Source organism: Quercus suber, unplaced genomic scaffold (assembly GCF_002906115.3).
Source record: "Quercus suber isolate HL8 unplaced genomic scaffold, Cork oak 2.0 scaffold_177, whole genome shotgun sequence".
In the NCBI taxonomy this organism is placed as follows: Eukaryota; Viridiplantae; Streptophyta; class Magnoliopsida; order Fagales; family Fagaceae; genus Quercus; species Quercus suber.
The window spans coordinates 299,770-321,849 of NW_027069637.1; positions in this window are offsets into that span (position 1 = coordinate 299,770).

Below are 22,080 nucleotides of genomic sequence, written 5' to 3' on the forward strand. Positions count from 1 at the left end.
GTTAGATTTTATTTAGTGTTAAAAAGAGAGTTGTATGGTTAATATTATTTACTGGGCTCTAAATTAGACCATTTTATTATAATTTGGAATTACTATATTTTTGGTGAAACTTTTTTTTTTTTGCGTTTTCTTTATACAATTTCATACTTTTCCAAATTGTATAGTTTGTGTTCTAAATTCAGTCTGTGTTTTATTGTAATAGTAATCAAAGAAAAGCATCATACTATTGTAATCAAAGAAAAGCAATGAGAGCTTTAAGCCTTTAACCCCCAAACGCATATTAAAAAATAATAATAATAATAATCATAAGAAAATAAAGAAATGAAGAAGGCTCAAAGTCCAAAATAGAAAGCTATTGATTTCTTTATAAAAACAAAATAGAAAAGAGCAATATATATTAACATACCTGTTGAACCAAAACAATTAGAACTGCACTTTTGTTTTTGTAAGTAACGTTTTTTTCTTTTTTGGATTTTGAATTTAGAAAAGATGATGATGATGATAGTGTAGAGAAAAAGAACATAGAACTTAGAGGAATTAAGGAAGAACTAAACTGAAGAAGTTGAGTAGTCCTATTTTGTAGGCAATGTTTTACAAGGAAGTTAGAGATTATTTTTAGCATATTATCCTTAAGTTTTATCTCTACTTTTTAGTTTTTTTTTTTTTCTTCAAAACCAAAACAAAGAGATTTGAGGGAAAATAAAAATAAAAACCAAATATGAGATGAGATTAAGGAGCAAGGGAAACTGGGTATTAAAAAAAAAAAAGTCAAGTCTTTTTTTATGCAAAAAAAAAAAAAGTTAAATCTTGATAAAAAAAAAAAATTTTAAAAAAAGAAAGGAAAGTGAAAACGTAGAGTAATGCTTAGTTTGAAAACATAAGTCTTGGAACTTCCTTAGTCACCCACATGCTAGAGCAATGATAACGTGGGTCTGCCTTGGGCATTTTAATGAGATATTACACTCCACCAAGAAGTAAGGCCGTCTCCTTACGCCATTGGTTCCAATGCTCGCTTTCAAGGAAACCTTTCTCCAATGTGGCCTTAAGGACCTAGGATTTCAAGGACACACCTTCACATGGCGGAATGGCCGTCCAGGGGACACTTTTGTGCAAGAAAAGTTAGATAGGGCTTGTGCCACCACACTATGGCATGTGATGTTTCCAGAGGAACGGGTCTTCCACTTGCAGGTATTGTACCCAGACCATGACCCGGTACTCTTAAATACATAGTTGGTTACCCAACAGCATCAGGCTCGAAAAAATCAACTTCACAAGTTCGAAGAGAGATGGATAGCACACCTAGATTGTGAAAATGTGATAAGAGAAGCTTGGAGCCGAAACCCGCTAAATGGCAATCCAATGTTCAAACTATTTGAGAAGATAAAACATTGCCGCCATAATCTGGTTGCATGGAGTCGTAAAATGTTCGGCAACATAAAATCCAAGATTGAAGAGAAGCAAAATGAATTGAAGGAGCTTATCAACCTAAGGTATGCAACAAACTTGGAACAAATCCATAAGGTGAGGGATGATATCAATGACTTAATGCACCAAGAAGAAGTGTTTTGGCGGCAATGGTCAAGAGCTATATGGCTTCTAGCGAGAGACAAGAATACTAAATTTTTCCATAAAAAAGCCAGTCAAAGAAGAAGGAAAAAGCAGCTATGGCAGAGAGATATTTTACAACTTTCTTCTCTACTTCCCACCCAAACACTATAGATGAGGTGGTAAAGTCGGTGGATGTAGTAGTCACAAAGGAGATGAACCAAAATTTGCTTCAACCCTTCGTGGGTAAGGAAGTATGTGAAGCGCTCTTCCAAATGTATCCTTTGAAATCTCTTGGCCCGGATGGTATGTCTCCTTTCTTTTTTTTAAAAGTTCTAGCACATTGTAGAGGGGGATGTCACTAAAGTAGTCTTATATGTATTGAACTTAGAACACTTTCTAAGCAAAATGAACTTTACTCATATTTTACTTATACCAAAAAAGAAAGAACCCCAATCCATGTCAGACTATCACCCCATAAGCCTGAGCAACGTGATTAGTAGGTTAGTCTCAAAGGTTTTGGCCAATAGAGTTAAAACTATCCCACCATATACTATATCCGATGCTTAAAGTGCTTTTGCCCCGAATAGACTTATTACTGATAATACTTCTGTAGCCTATGAGATGTTGCACAGGTTAAGAAATAGAAGGTAGGGCAAGATTGGACACATGGCAGTGAAGCTTAACATCAGTAAAGCATACAATTGCGTGGAATAGGAGTTCCTACGCAAGATAATGTTGAAAATGGGCTTTGATGAAAGATGGGTTCACTTAGCTATGCAATGTGTCTCAACAGTAAGCTACTCGGTGCTACTAAATGGAGAACCACAGGGCTTCATCTCACCCGCCAAAGGATTAAAGCAAGGTGATCCTTTGTCACCCTACCTTTTTCTATTTTGTGTGGAAGGTTTGTCATCTCTACTCCGCAAGGCAGTAAACACTCAACAGGTTAGGGGGCTGATGTCGTGTCGTGATGGAGTCAATATTTCCCATCTCCTATTCTCCAACGATAGCTTGCTGTTCTGCCAAGCCATCGCTTCGAAGTGTGACCGACTACTACACATTTTGAGTCGTTATGAGCTAGCCTCGGGTCAGGCCATCAATAGACAAAAAAGGGCCATATTTTTCAGCCCCAATACTAGACTGAACCTAAGAGAAGAAATCAACCACATGTTCAATGCCCAGGTTGTCTCTAACTTTGAGAAATATCTTGGATTACCGATGGTGGGGGGTGGAATAAGGTAAATACATTCAAGGAACTACGAGAAGGGATCACCAAAACAATCATAGGGTGGAAAGAGAAGCTACCGAAGGTGCTTTGTGATGATATAAACTCTATCCTAGCCAAATACCAATAGGGACAATCAAGTAATGAGAAAAAAGTTTACAGGATAAGGTGGAGCAAACTATGTGAGCCAAAGGCAAAGGGTGGAGTGGGCTTCCTAGATATTACTGCCTTTAACCTAGCGATGCTTGCAAAACAGACATGGTGCTTAATTCATCACCATCACTCTCTGATGTACAGAGTTTATAAAGCACTCTACTTCCCCACATGCACTTTCTTGGAGACCAACCTGGGGAATAACCCATCTTTCATATGGAGAAGCTTGCTACAGGCCAAAGATGTCATACTAGAAGGATTGGTGTGGAAGATTGGAGATGGTACCACAATGGAAATGGAGAATCATCGTCAGCTGCCAAGAACCCCATGCTTTCGAAGGGTGGGAGCTAGACCACTTTTGGTGAAGGAGTTAGTGGATGAAGGTACAAGCAATGGAACCATGATAAGATTGCCTAATGGTTTGAGCAACTCACATGCAGGGATATTTTACGAATCCCCTTAAACAACATGCATGCAAAGGACACCTTAACATGGAATGAAAATAAAGGTATCTTTCTCCGTTAAAACAGCATACAAGGTGGCGACGAGATTTCAACACCCATCATCAGGTGACCACTTCCTAGCGAGGCAAGATGGAAAAGTGTGGAGATTTATCTGGGCTATCAATACCCCCACCGAAGGTTTGGAATTTTCTATGAAGAGTTTGTGCAAATGTTCTCCCTACCTGAGCCAATTTGCAGAAACGCAAGGTGAAGGTGGATGCTCACTGCGCAATATGCCGACATCATGAGGAAACAGTCAGCCATATACTTTAGGAATGTCCATTTGCAACATATGTGTGGGCACTATTTCGAGGAAAGGTTCATAAATGCCATGCACAGACCACATATTTTTTCTTGTTGATACGTAACCCTGTGGAAAAACTGACAAAGAAGGAATTGGAGAGCTAGGCCATTACAACGTGGGCAATATGGAAACACTTAGGTACACCTCGAGGCTATCTTACATGGGGCAATGTCTTTTCTTGATGAGTACCAGAAGTTAGTGGCAGACCAAAGGACTTAGTAGCAGATGCTTTTAGTTTTTGCATGTTGTTGTCATTGTTGTATATCTTGTCTATGGGTTTAAACTAGCTAATTCAACACAGCTAGCCCGTGGACCCCCTTTTACTTACACTTGTAAAAATCTATTTATTTGAATAAAATGATTCTACCTTTAAAAAAAAAAAAAAAAAAAAAATCAATTAAACGTGGGAGTTAAACATTGCCTATTTTGTAGGCAAGGTTACAAGTGGGAGTTAAAAATGTATTTTTATTATGTAATCCTCAAGTTTTATCTCTACTTAAATTTAGGATATAAGGGCATTTTGGAACCCAAAAAAATGTCCAACCCAAATAGGGAAGCCCCTTAAATAGTATTAAAGATATAGGTAAAGTGTAATTTGGAAAATGATGATCCTCTTTGTTTAAAATTAATCATTTCATTGTTCAAATTATGTATAACAAAATCTAAAAGTGTATCTAGTATCACTTCATTTAAAATTTTAAATAATGTGGTACTATAGAGATAATCAGATATAGGAATTGAGTTCTTAATGGTGAAATTGACATTATTTTATTGCTTACCCTATTACCCATCAAGTCATTATTAGGGGTGTCCACAAGTCGGGTCGAGTTGGGTTTGGGTTTGGGCTCATCCTATACTCGACCTGATCCCATTAGGTTGCAGAAAACGAGACCTACCATCAACTGGAAAGCAGCAACAAATTGAATTGATTTGATTTTGTTGGACAACACTTGTGCAAAGTCGTCCCTACTCCAACCAAATCTACCCAAAATCCCCAATTTTAGAATTCACAACATCTAAGTTCCTAAATCCTAACATCCTATGACAAATCTAAAACACCCTCAAATTCATGGCATCCCTTTCCCAAAAATTTCCCAAAAATTAATAAAGGAGGTTGTTCCTTTGTCATGAAGTCAAGTAAAATACACAAATTATAAGATGTATTTTGGTTCTTATTAATAATGGCTTTCCTTTTGAGTTATTGAATATTGACATTGATTATTGGTAATTTTATGTGGTATATATATATAAACGGTATGTCAAAATAGGCAGTACTGAAATAGTTCCAATTGACAAACCAAAACAAGGTCCAAAAAATGGTATTCAGCACTTTAGTCCTCGTTACTAAACAAGTTAGTATCATCAACAACAAAACATTATGCATTAAAAAACTTTCCCAATAAACCATTTGCTAACCAAGAAATCCCCATATGATTTCACTAGATTAAACTAAGTTGAAAATCTAACTATTGGAGATTTTCCTAATTAAACTCTTTCATTGGTGTCAACTATTCAATGTTCATCATATTTGTCAAAAAATTATTATAAAAATCCCATACATGTCAATAAATGGAGATGAATATTTGGCATATGATGTTAGAGTGGGCTCGATATGCATCACCAAGGTTGTACCACGTGTTATCTTCATGCTTGCAAAATGTTAGTCTTGATAGGTTGCTTTAAGTCACCACTACAATAATGTACTTGCAATGAGATAAGTTGGCATAAAATCATATTTTGAAGAGACAAATTTAGCGTGATAATTCTAAAGATTAGCTTAGTGGTGTAATAAAGCTTATATTGACGAAGGTGGTAGGCGACCAAACTAAGTTTTTCTCCAAACTAGTTTAGAGATAAACCCTTCAAACTCCTCATATATCTTTCTGTTGAGTGTGAATTTTGAAAATTTAATTGTTGGATTGCATGTTCTTATTGTATCCTTCATGCTTGAAAATTTTAAGGAAAATAAAAAATCAATTGCTATGTCATCAAATAAATATTAAAATTTCAAGTTTTTGTGTTCTAAAATTTTGTATAAAAAATAAGTTTATAATCAAATAGTAAATAACATCCGATTTGAATGAAATTCGATACGTATGTTAAGAACATAAAGAACATGAAATTTAACGGCTAGGGATATACAATTCAAATTTTTTTTTTTTGATTGCCTTTTGGCAATTCAGATCCTATTTAAATTTGGTATTCCTTTTTCAAGAGTTTGAATATGGACTCATACATTGAGAAGAGTTTTACAATGAATCAAGCAACACAATTGACCTTTCCTAGGAATTAAGTTACAAACTTCATTTTTTGTGGTGAGAATGGATATATCATTGATAGTGTATATTTTGGCAAGATCCATCTCTCTTTTCCTTTTATTTTTTCCCTTCTTATTAATAGTCTATAAGTTGCCCCAAAAACACTTTTTTATTATTATTATTTATATGCAACTTAAATTTTCTTAGTGCTAGAAGAGTTTTCAAAGGTCAACAATGAGTAATCTACATATAGTTCTATTTATTTGTGAATTATGTCACAAAATAACAACAATATGTTGCTCATATGTTTTTTAGCCTGAGAGACACAACATGGTTCTTTATGCATTATGCCTAATGCGTGATTAACACAACGTTATTTAAGTAAGGAAACCAAAAGTAAAGATAGGAAATTGAAAGGAAATAAGTCGATTAAGGAAGTCATGAATAATATAAATTTTTTAAGAACACTTTTTTGAATACTGAGCTCTAAAAGCTCACTTTTAATAAAGGAAAATTTTTAGATATAATACCTTATATCTTTTTTTTTTTTTTTTTTTTTTTTTTGAGAAAGAATACCTTATAATATCTTATATCTTAGGTCCCCCGTTAAAATTAAGTCGCTTGGCTATTTAAGAAAATCAGTGAACGGTGTTAAAACACTTTTTATTTTCTTGTCATAAGCATCCACAGCAGTGGAGCTAAAAATTTAGCTTTTTAGCTCCACCAAAAGTTACTTTATCTATTATACCTATACACATGCTGCAGCAGTGGATCTATTTTAGCTTTCAATACAATAAAATAACATAAACATCACAATAAAATAATATATCTACTACAATAAATAATATCTCACTATAATAAAATAATATATTCACTACACTCATACATCACAGCCACACACAACCACAACCACCGCCGCCGCCACCACCACCACCACCGCACACCACCACCACCACAGCCCACAACAAAAGAAAAATCACAGCCCCACACACACAACCACAACCACCACCACCACCACCACCACCACACAGCCCACAACAAAAGAAAAAAAAAATTAACCAAGTCCACACATCACAGCCCCACACACACAACCACAACCACAACAACCACCACCATCACCACCACCACCACCCAACAAAAGAAAAAAAAAATCAACCAACCACCTACCACACCACAGCCCACACCAGGAAAAAAAAAAAAACAAAAAGTGCTGATCGGCGTGGGACGGGATGGCGTGGGACGGCAACGGCGTGGACGGCGACGGCCTGGGACGGGATGGCGTGGGACGGCGTGGGCTGAGGCGTGGGCTGGGAGGGCGACGGCGTGGGACGGCATGGGCTGGGACGGCGTGGACGGCGACGGCGACGGCGTGGACTGGGAGATGAGAGCTTGAAGAGAGAGATGAGAGAGATGAGAGCTGATGAGAGAGACGGTGAGATTATTTTAATAGAGGATTGAATAAAAAATTAATTTTTTTTTTTAGATGTGTGCTACAGTGCACATCTATTTATAGATGTGCACTGTAGCAATTCATCTATAATATTTACCTATGGCACCACTGCTGTATGCGTTTTTTTTGTGTTTTTGGAGCTAAAATTTAGCATTATAGCATTATAGCTACACTGCTGTGGATGCTCTAAAACTTGTGTCCTCTTTCTTTGACACGTTGAACCCAACAAGTTTTCTCTTTCAGTCCCTCTCCTCTCCTTGCTAGTAAAGAAGCACTCATGGCCTCTTGTCTCTTGAACACAAATCAAGCACTAAGTTACATTTAATTGCGGATCTTGTTGCTTTCTCCTTGTAGATTTCCTTTCAAGTCTCTTTTTTTTCACCAAATTTGTCATTCGATTGATAAGATGATTTTTTTAAGGCAAAAAACGAGTCAAAATGATAGGCATTCTCTTAAAACTTAATCTCTATGAGTAATGTTGATTGGGGAGGTTTTTTTTTTTTTTGCTGATTTTGGGGAGGTTTTAACATGTGGAGAGTTGTTATCTACAAAGGTTGGTTTGTTTCTCAATAAAATTCTTTGAACAAATCCTAGAAAATAAAGAGAAACAGAGAAACACAGATGTAGTGGTGGTATTCTGATTCCAGTGACAACTTGTCAATTTTAATTTCTTTACATTTAAAGTTTAATTTTTTTGGGCAGTGATAAAATTTTAGATATATATGGAAATTTATTGTGTGTGCACCAATTGCCAACAAATAGATGAAGAAGATGACAGAAAGAGGTCATGGGATTTCTCATGGAGGAAGTAGGATGTATTTTAACACTGTAATGATTTTATTAAATAACCTTATGGCTTAAGTTTAAGAAATGAACTTAAGGTACAGGACATAAGATATCGTATCTAAATTTTGTCATTTAATAATAAAAAAGGAGACTATTTATACATCATAACCCACAAGCCTACCTTTCATAAATTTGATGGAGTATTTTTATCATCTTCTTTAATTTTATGGATAACTTCCAAATCTATTATGTGCAACTTTGGTCATATAAGAAGGCATTCAAATTTGAGCGGCAAACGGTGCAGTACGATATTGATATCTAATCTTGGCATTATCTTATATGACCATAGGATTGAATACATATAAGAATCTTTCAGTAAATTGACCAATTTATTTTTCATGCATTCAGAGACCAAAACACATCTTAACGTCCTTCTTTGTGTAGTGTTAGACTTTTAGTTAAGATCAATAGTGATTGTTTATTCAATTATTGTATTAGATTTTTTTCACTTTTTCCAACATTTCAAGATTGACTTTTGGCAATTTTAGTTGAGTCCAATTAATATATGCCCTTAGAGTATACATTAATTATCAATTTCATGAATCGTTTTATAGAAAATTGAAAAAACTGTAAAAAAAAAAAAAAAAAGTTAGTTATTTTTTCATAAATTTTTTTTCCTAAAATGGTTTACTAATATATGCTCTAAAGTCATATGTTATTATAACCCATTCTAGTTTGCGATACATGGCTTGATAAAGATTCATATGTAAGCTCAAAATTTTTAATATAATTAAAACTAAATTATTAAGTAAATAGTAATAATAAATTATCAGATAAGTAAATAATTTTAACAAAAAAATTACTTAAAGTTCTAATTGTTTAGAGTTTAAACTTTATCAGTGTTTATCTATTTTTATATTTTAAAATTCTCCTTGGGCTTTATATATGTGAAGATAAGAGTCCAAATTTGTATATAAGGCCTTCGGCCTTATGCGAGAACGTGGATATGTCCGATGAGGAGTAAATGATTGGGAGAGGCCTAAAGTTGAGAATCACGTAAAGAAAGGATGGAAGAATATCGTTCGAGGAGTATATCCTTCTCAGATACGATGAATATCAGCCAAGCAGGTACTTGGGCAGTTTAGGTGACCTTCCAAGAAATCCCAACGATAAGGATGAACTTCAGGCATGTACAAAGGTGATGAGAATACAAAAATATCTAAAAGAAAAGCTATTACCACTGCATTAAATACACTGCAGCAACTTTTTTGGCCGCATTTATGTGGAGAAGACTCCTGAACAGTGCAGTCTTAACCACCACCATTCACAGAGAGCCAAAGAAGATGCCTGATGGGACATATACTCGAGTGAAGACTTAGATGATTAACAATTGTATGATCAAGATGGTTTGAAAGGAAACTATATAATGTAAAAGACCTTCCATAAGAGGGGGATTGAGAAAATATAGGGAAACAGGAGAGAAAAAGAATTACTATAGCACTAAGGACTGTGTTAGCTTTTAGGAACCATGGTTCGATTCATAATTCATCTTCTCAGACACCAAATTAATCGAGTTTTAAGTTTGTTTTTATGCTTGTTCATATTTTAAATCCTTACTAGCCATAGTTCAATTCGTAAATAGCCTAACTCTAACACCCACTCTCTACAAATTCATTGTTTTAGGCTTATTGGGCTCACATCCCATATCTTTTGGGTTTGGGTTATAAATTGAGACCCTACAATTGGCGCCGTCTGTGGGAAGAGCTTGAGCGATAGTGAAAGCAACGGTTGATGATGGTAGAACCAAGTCCACAACCAATAGAATTCAGGGCATCCCAACATGGTGATTCTTTTCTCAACCTGGAACAGAGAGGTGATCGTGAAGGTAGTGTGCATACCACACATACTCACCAAAACCAACCTCGAGATGGAAGTCATATTTTCCATGCAGAAAACAACAAGAACATGCAACTAGAGATTGATAAATTAAAAAGGGAGTTGCGCCATGCAAAGAAGAAGCGAACTTCTTCGAATTCTGATGATTATTCCAATGATGAACAGAATGTTAATTACAGGCAGAGGTCTCGAACCCCACCTAGTGAACCTTTTTCCTATGAGGACGAGCATTATCGTAAATGACAGTCTCGAAGCCCATCATATGGAGGCATAGGAAATGACGCTATGAGCAAGGCCCTGAACCAAATCTCCAAGTTGTCTTTCACACGTAAGATTGAAGAGGCAAGACTTCCTTGTCGTTTTCATCAGCCAACGTTCATTATCTATAATGGTCGAATAGACCCTATGGAGCATGTAAGCCATTTCAACCAAAGAATGGCTGTCCATCCCAAGGATGAAGCTTTGATGTGTAAAGTTTTTTCCTCAAGTCTAGGACCAATTGTAATGAGATGGTTCGATAGCCTGCGAGCAGATTTTATAAACTCCTTCAAAGAACTCACTCAAGCATTTGGTTCCCATTTTGTCACATGTCATAGAGTCGCTCGACCTTTGGCTTTCCTGCTATCCTTGAACATGCAAGAGGGTGAGATCCTGAAAACATATTCAGATAGGTACTGGTAGATGTTTAACGAGATGGATGACGATTTTGACAAAGTGGCCCTCAGACCTTTTAAGCTCGGCCTCCCCACTGACCATGGTTTAAGGAAATCTCTGGCTGGCAAACCTGTCGCCGATATGCGTTAATTGATGGACAAGATTGATAAGTATAAAAGGGTTGAAAAGGATCAACAATAGGGGAAAGGGAACGATAAGGTTATCCTTCAGGAGAGGACGGATTTCAGGTCAGATCGTTACAGTACCAAGAGACTACGGAGAGATTTTGCTAGACAATCAGGGTTGGCAAGTCTTCAAGCAGTCAATGTCATGTTCCGAGAACCAGTGCATCTAGTTTTGGAGAAAATTAAAAATGAACTATTCTTCAAACGACCGAAAAAGATGATGGGAAACCTTGAGAGATGTAATCATAACCTCTATTGCTAGTACCATCAAGATCATGGGCATACCACAGGAGATTGTAGGAGTCTGTGGGATCACTTAGACCAGCTTGTCCGTGAGGGCAAATGAAAACAACTCCTACATCATTTCAGTGGTCAGGGGAGCTAGACAAGCTTAGAGTCTTGAAGAGATGTTTCTTCAAGACCCCCCTTGGGAACTATCAATGTCATCTTCACTGCAGCAGGGAAAATAGGATCCTGCTCGTGTCGGGTAATGTCCGTAGTTCGTCTATCCATAGGAGACATTAATCAGGATCTAAAGAGGGCTAAAATGGATATTCCTCTAGTCCTAGGCTTCTCGGATGAGGATAAGATTGGAATTGTCCAACCCCATGACGATGCTTTGGTAATCACCTTTAGAATTGGAGGGTATGATGTGAAGAGGGTGATAATGGACCAAGGTAGTGAAGCTGAGATAATGTACCCCGACCTCTATAAGGGGTTGAATGTAAAACCTGAGGACTTAACGCCTTATAGTTCCCCCCTAATGAGTTTTGACAGAAAAGTCGTTATCCTGAAGGGCCAAATACGACTACCTGTACAAACTGGTTTGGAAGTAGTAGAGGTAGATTTCATTATTATAGACGCGTATTCACCCTATACTACAATCGTGGCCAGAGCCTGGCTTCATACACTAGGGCTGTTTCCTCTACTCTGCATTAAAAGGTTAAGTATCAATTTAAAGGCTAGGTTAAGAAAATTTTGGGAGATCAATCTGTGGCCAGACAATGTTTAGTGGCTGCCATTCAACATAAGCCCAAAGTTAAGTCCTCGGCCCATATTAGAAAGGATTTATAACAGTTAAAACCTTTGGCATTGCCCATCGATGATTCAGCCGATGAGGCGAGGTGTGAAGATTTGGTAAAGTTGCTATTGAGGACGATCCGGAGAAATTCTTTCAAGTTGGATCTCAGTTGCCTCCTCAAGAGAAGGAAGAGCTAATAGAATTCCTTAGAAGAAACATTGATATATTTGCCTGGAATGCTTATGAAGCCCCAGGGGTGGATCCAAAATTCATATGTCATCACTTGAAGGTCAACCCATTGATACCCCTAGGAAACAGCCTCCTTGGCGCCCATCCAAGGAGCACATTGATGCAGTACGAGAGGAAGTAACGAAGCTCAAGCAAGCTTGAGCTATTAAAGAAATGTTTTATCCTGAATGGCTAGCAAATACTGTGGTGGTGAAGAAGAAGAATGGAAAATGACGAATGTGCGTAGATTTCACGGACTTGAATAAAGCTTGCCCTAAGGATCCATTCCCTATGCCTAAAATAGACCAGCTAGTGAATGCCACTGTTGGCCATCCTCGGATGAGTTTCCTGGATGCCTTTCAAGGTTATCACCAAATACCTTTAGCCCTGGATAATCAGGAAAAGACTGCTTTTGTCACCCCTATGGGGAACTACCACTACAAAGTGATGTCATTTGATTTGAAAAACGAGAGATCCACCTACTAAAGAATGATGACGAGGATGTTTGAGTCACAGTTGGGTAAGAATATTGAGATTTACATAGATGACATGGTGGTAAAAAGCAATGTTGTTTTTGAGCATGTAGGAGACCTTGGAAATATTTATGAAGTTCTTAGAAGCTACAAGTTGCATCTAAACGCTTTCAAGTGCTCGTTTGGCATGGGATCAGGCAAATTCTTAAGTTATATGGTAACTCACAGGGTGATTGAGGTCAACCCTGACTAGATAAAGGCCATTAACAATTTGCAACCACCTCAGAATCCCAAAGAAGTCCAGAAATTGACTGGAATGGCATTTGCTTTGAACCAATTTATCTCTCGATCAGCGGATAGACGTAAACCTTTTTTCTTATTGATCAACAAGTGGAAGGGGTTTGAGTAGACTGAAGAATGTGCTTTAACTTTCTAGCAACTTAAAAACTATTTAGCTCGGCCACCAATCATGTCTAGTCCTGAACCAAATGAAGTCTTGTTTGTCTATATTGCTGTGACCCCTTATGTTGTAAGTTTGGTGTTGATACGAGTCGATTGTGGTGTACAAAGGCTAGTTTATTACGTGAGTAAGTCGTTGCATGAAGCCAAGATTTCTTTATCTGCCACTAGAGAAAGCCATCCTGGCAATAGTGCTTGGTACACAGAAGCTGCCTTATTATTTTCAAGCACATACGGTTGTTGTCCTTACCCAACTTCCGCTTAAAGCCATACTATGAAGTGCTAACTACACAGGGAGGATAGCTAAATGGGGTACATTCCTCATTCCTCCATAAAGGGACAAGTCCTCACAAATTTGGTGGCCAAGTTCACTAAACCCCTATTAGAAGAATTGAAATCAACATAGAACATGGATGAAAAATCGATTGGCATAATTTCTCAACGAGACCCCTCATTCTGAGAGGTGTGTGTCGACGGTGCAGCAAATCAGAAAGGTTCTGAAGTGGGTTAGTGCTGATATCCCCTGAAAAAATCATTATTGAAAAGTCATTGAGGCTGAACTTCACGACCACAAATAATGAGGCTGAATATGAAGCTCTACTAATAGGAATGACAATGGTTCAAAGAATGGGAGGAAAGTTAGTAGAAGTGTTCTCGAACTCAAGACTAGTCGTCAGTCAAGTAAAAGGAGAATTTGAGGCGAAAGATGAAAGAATGCAGGGGTACTTGAGTCAAGTTAGATGTCTACAATAAGAATTCGAATCTTTTAACTTGCTGCACATCTCTAGAAGTGGTAATGCACATACTGATTCTCTAGCCATGCTTGCAATCTCCTCGGTACAAAATCTGTCTCAGGTTATCCTCGTTAAGGACTTGTACAAACCCACGGAGATAAGAAAAGAGACAGTTTGAGTCCATCAAATCAGAGCTGAGCCAAGTTGGATGGACCTTATAATTCAATTCTTGATGGAGGATACTTTGCCTGAAGAAAGGTTAGAAACTGACAAAGTACAGAGGAAAGCTACTAGATTCTGGCTATTCAAGAACCAGAAATTATACAAGCGTTCCTTTTTAGGGCCATATTTGTTGTGTGTACATCTTGAGATGATTAAATTGCTCCTGGAAGAGTTGCATGAAGGAATTTACGGAAGCCATACTGGTGACAAATCCCTAGCACATAGAGCCATCACTCAAGGCTATTGATGGCCAAATATGCAAAAAGAGGCCCACGAATATGTGAAAAAGTACAATCAGTGTCAGCGGTTTGCACCAAACATACACCAACTAGGGGAAATCCTTAATCCATTATCTAGCCCGTGGCCATTCGCTTAATGGGGTTTAGATATTGTGGATTCATTCCCTAAAGTAGTAGGAAATAAGAAGTATCTGCTAGTCAGAACAGATTATTTTACCAAATGGGTTGAAGCTAAACCTTTAGCAAACATCATATACGTGGACGTGAAGAAATTTGTTTGGAAAAATATTGTCACTCGGTTTAGGATTCCTCACACACTTATCTCCGATAATGGCCTTTAGTTTGATAGCAAAGCATTCAAAAGTTATTGCTATGAATTGGGAATTACAAACAGATATTCTACTCCTACTTATCCCTAGGAGAATGGGCAAGTAAAAGTTGTTAACAAGGTCATAGTAAATGGATTAAAGAAAAGGTTAGATGACGCGAAGGGCAAATAGGTGAAAGAACTGCTGCATGTCTTCTGGACATATAGAACTACGCCTCGTAGGTCCACTAGGGAGACCTCTTTCTCAATGACTTATGGGGCTGAGGCTGTTATCCCTCTGGAGATTGATTTTCCAACGTTAAGAACTAGTTTATTCAGTCTGAGTAGCAATAATGAGCAACTAGAGAAGAATTTGGACCTAATTAAAGAAAAAAAAAGGGGAAAATGCAATGGTCCAATTGGCATATTATCAATAAAAGCTCAAACGAGGTTATGATACTAACATAAAACTAAGGCATTTAACACCTGATGATCTAGTGTTAAGGAAAGTTGTGGGTACTACAAAGAATCTAACTTGGGGAAAGTTATGACCCAATTGGGAAATGTCATATCGTATTACCTCAGGTGCTAGAATCGGGACATATTTTTTAGAAGACTTAGATGGTCATGTAATATCACGCCCATGGAATGTAAACAACCTTAAAATGTATTATTATTAAACTAGTTTTTTCCTTTATCAATATGTTTATCTATTACATAAAGGTTTTGTATTTTCTTCCATTACGGTTCTTATAAGTGTTTAAATTTAAATTCAATCATACCTAAAGTCTTCGGACCAGATGATATAGGTTAGTTAACACTCCATTACAGTTCTTATAAGTGTTTAAACTTAAATTCAATCATGCTTGAAGTCTTCGGACTAAATGATATGGGTTAGTTAACACTCCATTACAGTTCTTATAAGTTTTTAAACTTACTCAATCATGCTTGAAGTCCTTGGATCAGATGATATGAGCTAGTTAACAATCCATTACAACTTTTACAAGCATTTAAACGGAACCTAACTTATGTTCGGCCTCTCGGACCATATACTCAGTTTAAAATTAACGCTCAATGGTGTTCTTTGTAAGTGTTATACAAAACCCAATTCAAGTAAAGTATTTAATTATTTGCTTAGGTATCAGAGAATATATAAGACATCTATACCTTTCATTGCTTGCTAAGTTCATTAATAATTCTTATATGACCCAGTTTTTGCCAATATTTATCTAAGTTATCTGCATCATTAGCAGGATATTGTTGTTGAGCCTACTCAAGTTAAAGTAGCAACAGATCAACATTATTTGCAATAACAATAAACCTTATAATGTGTATAATGAAGATATAGAAAATAAAAGAAGAACGCTTTCATTGATAAAAAAGAAAGTATTTTTCAGTCCCTTACAACACAAACTAAAAAAAAAAAAAAAAGCAAAAACAAATAAAAACAATAAAGGTCCTATTATCTAAATCTTAGTCTTGGAGGCCAAGGGGTCAATAGTTTGGCTTGGCTGGGAGCTAGCAGCTTGATCCTTGGGTTCAGGAGTTTTCTTTTTACTTTAGACCTTACCCTTGTCCTGAAGATCCTCGGCTTTCCTACCTTGGCTGCCTACTTGGTCAGATTCCTTAGGACCTTCAAGGGGAGCAAGAGGGGCTTGGTCAACCAATGGCCACTCTGATACCTCTAGAGCTTGTTCGGAATAAGAGGAATTAGGACCTGGGAGTTCACAAATGTCAGGATCGTAATATATGCTCCTAGGTCACCTCAAGTCAGAGTTTGTAGGGACCCCAGCAGCATTAAGGGCTTTACCCTAAGATACATCACAATATTCCCTACATACTACAGAGAGCTCCTCTGTGAGTCTGACTTGAGTCTCCTCTATCCCAAGCTTATACGCTGCTTGCTTCTCAGCCTCAGCTGCCTCCTTGGCCAGTTGGGCAGCCTCCTTAGCCTTCTGAAACTTAGCTTGAAGACCCTTCACCAGTTCCCTCTCTGTTTCTAGATTAATTTCAGTTAAATACAACTGCTGGCATTGATCTTCAGCTTGCTTTTTAGCATTCTTAAGGCCTGCATCAGCACTATCTCTGGCCATAATTGCCTCTTTTAGCTACTCGAACAACTTAGCATAATCGTCCTTAAGATTACCCAAAGTTTTCTCAATCTCGGACCGAGAATGGGTCTCCGCCTTGGCTTTATTATGGGCATCTTTATTTCATTCTTTGGCCACGTAAACTTGTTGGGTAATCTACATAACAGAATGAAAAAATTTAGTGTAGAGCAAAGAAGAGGAATGAGTAAAAATGATCAAATGTTTACTTAGAGAAACAGATAAAATCACTTACCATAGCCAGGTCCCTCTTAAGGGACAGGCAAAGTTCTTGCTGACTGAAGCATCTGTAAGCATCCATATCTCTTGGTAGGAAAGATGGTTGCTCCAAGACTTCAGCAATAAGACCTGCCTGCCTCCCTTGATAGTTTCAGACTAAGGTGTCCCAAAGGAGGGGGGCACCATCTCGCTCTAGCTTAGGAGACTATATACGCGGTCCTCGGCGCACATCAACCGCGAGAGGATCCTCTCAGCTTTCAATAGAAGAAGACCTTCTGCTTTGCTAGTCCTTGGCCACTTTCTACTGTTTATTTTCCTTGGAAAAGCCCATCTCGCCTTCCTCAAGGGCTTCATTTGGCCTTTTCTTCTTCAGTTTAGGAACTGGCTTTAATCCAAGATTAACAAGAAGCTGAGGAGGAGGAGGAGGAGGAAGATTTGCTGAGGGCTTGGACTTATTGGCTTCCTTTAGGATGGTTACTTTATTCCTCCCCCTCATGAGATCCTTTAAACTTTTGTCATCTATTTTAGAAGCCATATCTTCCTATTCTTCTTCTGAAGTGTCTTCTAAATAAGTGATCACAGGAGCAGGGGTGTGAACACTTGAATGTCTATCTGTTTCTTCCTCGGCTTTCGATATTAAAATTGCTTGTATATCCTATGTTTCCTCTTCTTCAAATTGAAATTTATCAATCTTTTCTTCAAGCGAGGAAGCAGAAGATGCAATCCCTTCTTCAACTGCTGCTACTTCAAGGGGTACTTGTTGAATTGGTGGGGCGACCAAAGGAACACCTTGTGGGATTAGGTGATCTACTAGTGGAAGGTCATATGGCGCCAAGAAATTAGGCCGAGATACGTCTATCCAAGCAAGACGATAGTCATTCACCTTTATAGCATTGTTGATCTCTTGAAATTTGTTGGAAAGGGGTTTGAAATCCAAAACTAAATGGACAACTCGAAGTTGCCCATCTTCACTTACAAAAATTTAAGATTTGAGCAGGTAGTTGAGGGCAGCGACGTTGGTCAAGTTGAGCCGATGAGCTACAAGCCTTCTGTCTGTTAATACCATAACAAAGCCAAACATTGTCAAAAACTTAAAGTAAAACACTAATGCACAGAGAAGAAGAACAAAGCTAATGATGAAGAACCTAAATCTATTGTTAGGGAACCTAAATCTAGGACATCCCACCTGGATCTTCTAGTTGGGTTAGGCAATAAAGATCGTCATGCCACACTCCCGAGATGATCAGATAGTCGTCTTTCATCCCTTTGTTAGACTTGGGAAGATAGGAGATGAGCTTGACTATGTCGGATTGGGATTTAAGGTAAAATCCCGCCCTTTTTGTTTTATGCCACTCGTACATATGGACTACGTCGAGCCAAGTGAGTCCCAAGCCTAAGTGTTGGTTTAAAGCATCAATCGCTTCGAGGATCCTAAAGAGGTTAGTTGCGTATTGGTGGGGACAAAGCCTATAGTTACGAAGGTAATCTCTTGTAATACGACCCATAGGGAGAGTCATTCCTCCTTCTATGAAGGCTATCATAGAGATTATGACTTCTCTTACCGCTCGGTCAGTTGTTATTCCTTCTGGAGAACAATATCGCAAGACTACTTCCTGCGGTATGTGATACGTTTCTTTAAATATTTCTATCATGGCAGGGTTGTCCACTAAATACTTAAATCTACCCATTTCAGATGAATAAAAATGGAAAATACTGAAAACGACAATTGGGAAATGAGAATTTGAAAGCCGAGGAAGTTGGCCGAGGAGAAAAAGAAGGGTTCGAAGAAGTTAAAACTTCCACGAACTAAGGTGGAGGACGATCCTTGAAATTTTTAGAAGAGTTCTCAAAGATTTCTAAAGAAACAAGATTTTGATGATTTAGTGGGTTTTGTGAATTTGAATGCTTGAGTTCACTAGAGAGTCTGAGGACTGTGAAGTAAAGGAAAGATGATTTCCTTTGAAGCTTTATATAGGGGGCAAAATTAGTGGGAATTATCCCACACAAATCCTGAGGAAAAATACTGTCCGTTGGATCTTTGTCTCACCGTTGGATGCTAGAGACATAGCGTCGCCTGGAGCAATTAATAGCGCTTAGTGGATTCCAAAACGTCAGGATCAATGATGAAGCACACAAAACCATACTCCCACACATGTAAATTTAAGTGTTTTGACATTTCTAGCCCTCAATTTTAGAGAAAAATCAAAATCCCCCTTCTTCTCCTTGGATGTGAGAGAAAAACAGAAATTTTGAAGGGTTATTGTTAGGATAAGAGTCCAAATTTGTATATTGAGTCTTGGGCCTTATCCGAGGTCGTGAACATGTCCAAGGAGGAGTAAATGATTGGGAGAGGCCTAAAGTTGAGAATCATGTAAAGAAAGGATGGAAAAATATCGTCTGAGGAGTATATCCTTCTCGGATACGATAAATATCAACCAAGCAGGTATTTAGGCGATTTAGGTGACCTTCCAAGAAGTCCCAACGATAAGGATGAACTTCAATCACGGACAAAGGTAATAAGAATACAGAAAAATCTAAAAGAAAAGCTGCTACCACCGCATTAAATACACTGCAACAACTTTTTTTACTGCATTTATGTGGAGAAAACTCCTGAACAGTGCAGTCTCAACCACCACCATTCACAGAGAGCCAAAGAAGATGCCTAATGGGACATATACACGAGTGAAGGCTTAGATGATTAACAAGTGTACGATCAAGATAGTTTGAAAGGAAACTATATAATGTAAAAGACCTCCCATAAGAGGGGGATCGAGAAAATATAAGGAAACAGGAGAGAAAAAGAATTATTGTAGCATTAAGGACTGTGTTAGCTTTCAGGAACAGTGGTTCGATTCATAATTCATCTCCTCGGACACCAAATTAATCGAGTTTTAAGTGTGTTTTTATGCTTGTTCATCTTTTAAATCCTTACTAACCGTTGTTCAATTCGTAAATAGCCCAGCTCTAACACCTACTCTCTACAAATTCATTGTATTGGGCTTATTGGGCTCACATCCCATATCTTTTGGGTTTGGGCTACAAATCGAGACCCTACAATATTAATTTCTTAATATGAAATATGAAATGAATTTGATTATTCCTATTTGAGTTATGTTTAATTTATGCCCTAGTCAACACAAACAATAATAAATAAAACAGTTACTCAATACCGGTTTTTTTCCTAGTGATAGTCTAATTGAAAAATTCAACACACTCACAAATTAAATACAATAACAAAAACCAAAAATCAAAACATACACAAAAAGTTCAAAAATTGAGACTATAAAAAATTAAATAAAAATTTACATAAGCGAACCAAGGACTTAAATGAGTGTCCATTTTTTTGCTTCCTTATAGTAAACTTCCTTTGGCATAATATCATACATGTAAATTCATAAGCCAAAAACAAGAAGTAATATGAATTTATTAGATTAAAACATAAGTGTAAGTTTCTTTTTGGAAAAAAATAAAATAAAATAATGTGGGGGTGTATTGTATGAGATTTAATTATATGGATGGCTTATTGGTTAAGATGGATTGCATCAAAAACCTTGGCTGGATATATATAAGTTTTGAAAATTTTGGTAATAAACTTTTAGTTAGAGTAGAATTTAAATTCTAAAACTTAGATGATAAAGCTTTATCTAAATTAAATTATTGTTAAATTTTATCCTTTTGTCAAGAGTTTTGTTGCTTAATATCTTAATAAAATATTAGTTTAATAAGATGCAACTTGAGGATAAAAAACAAAAACAAAAGTGTGGGTTGTGTGGGATTTATATTTAGAAATTTTTTATAATAAAGCTTTAGTTTGAATGGAATTTAAATTTTTAAAAAATTATTATTAAATATTATGGCAAATTTCAACTTACCCACTAGGATTTGGCTGAAATTTAAGTTGTCTACATATGGTTTAAAGTTTAATACTTTACCCACTTAAAGTTTGACCGAAATTTAAGTTGCCTACATGTGGTTTGAAATCTCATGATGCAAGTGTTCTGCTGGATTCTTTTTTAACTTATTTGATCTTTTATTTGCATGTTTATTGTGTTTTTGGAGAAGAGAGATGTAAAAGTGGAGCAAAAATACATATTTAGCCATGTTTTTAACAGAGTTGGATTAAGGAAATCTAATTGAGCTAACCTTAGGTAAATAAAGTGTCAAATTTCAAACCACAGGTAGATAATTTAAATTTCAGCCAAACCACAGATAAGTAAGTTATAATTTCAGCCAAAACATGGGTTGTTGTTTTTTTTTTTAAGAAAGAAAATGTGGGTTATTGTGTGAGATTTAAGTTTAGAAATTTTTTTATAATAAACTTTTAGTTTGAATATAATTTAAATTTGTATTAAATTATTGTTAAATCATGCAACTTGAGGAAAAAAAACAAAAACAAAAACAAAAACAAAAACGCCTAATGTCCACATATGTAATGACGGAGTATGCTTTGAAACAGTTTTTGTTTTAATTAAAGATCTTTCTTCCAAAATCATTCCAGGAAATCCCTTCATGGCTTTACTTTATACCCCTTTTTAACGACAAAAGAAGGAATTAAAACTAATGTGTTAGGAAAAGACATACTTTTTAAATTTATCTTGCCACCTATCTCGAACGAAATCTATTCCCTTGATAACATTTCCATAATAAAGGAAATCGATAGAAAAAGAATTGACAAAAAGAATAGACATTTAGAATCTTTAAAGACAGAAATAATATACAAAAGAATTACCGATCAATTAACAGACCCTATACTACATCATAAATTAAAATCATTCAGACAACAGATTAATGCAGAAATTTGTTCTAATCTCCCCCACCGCCTTTTGGCACAAGCATCGACATATAGTACAATTACCTTATAAAAAAGACTTCAATGAAAGACAGATACCTACTAAGGCTAGACGAATACAAATGAATAATGAATTATTAGAACACTGTAAAAAAGAAATTGAAGATCTTTTAAATAAGGGTTTAATTAGAAAAAGCAAGTCTCCTTGGAGCTGTGCTGCTTTTTATGTTTACAAACAGGCAGAATTGGAACGAGGAGTTCCAAGATTAGTTATAAATTATAAACCTTTAAATACAGCATTATAATGGATAAGATATCC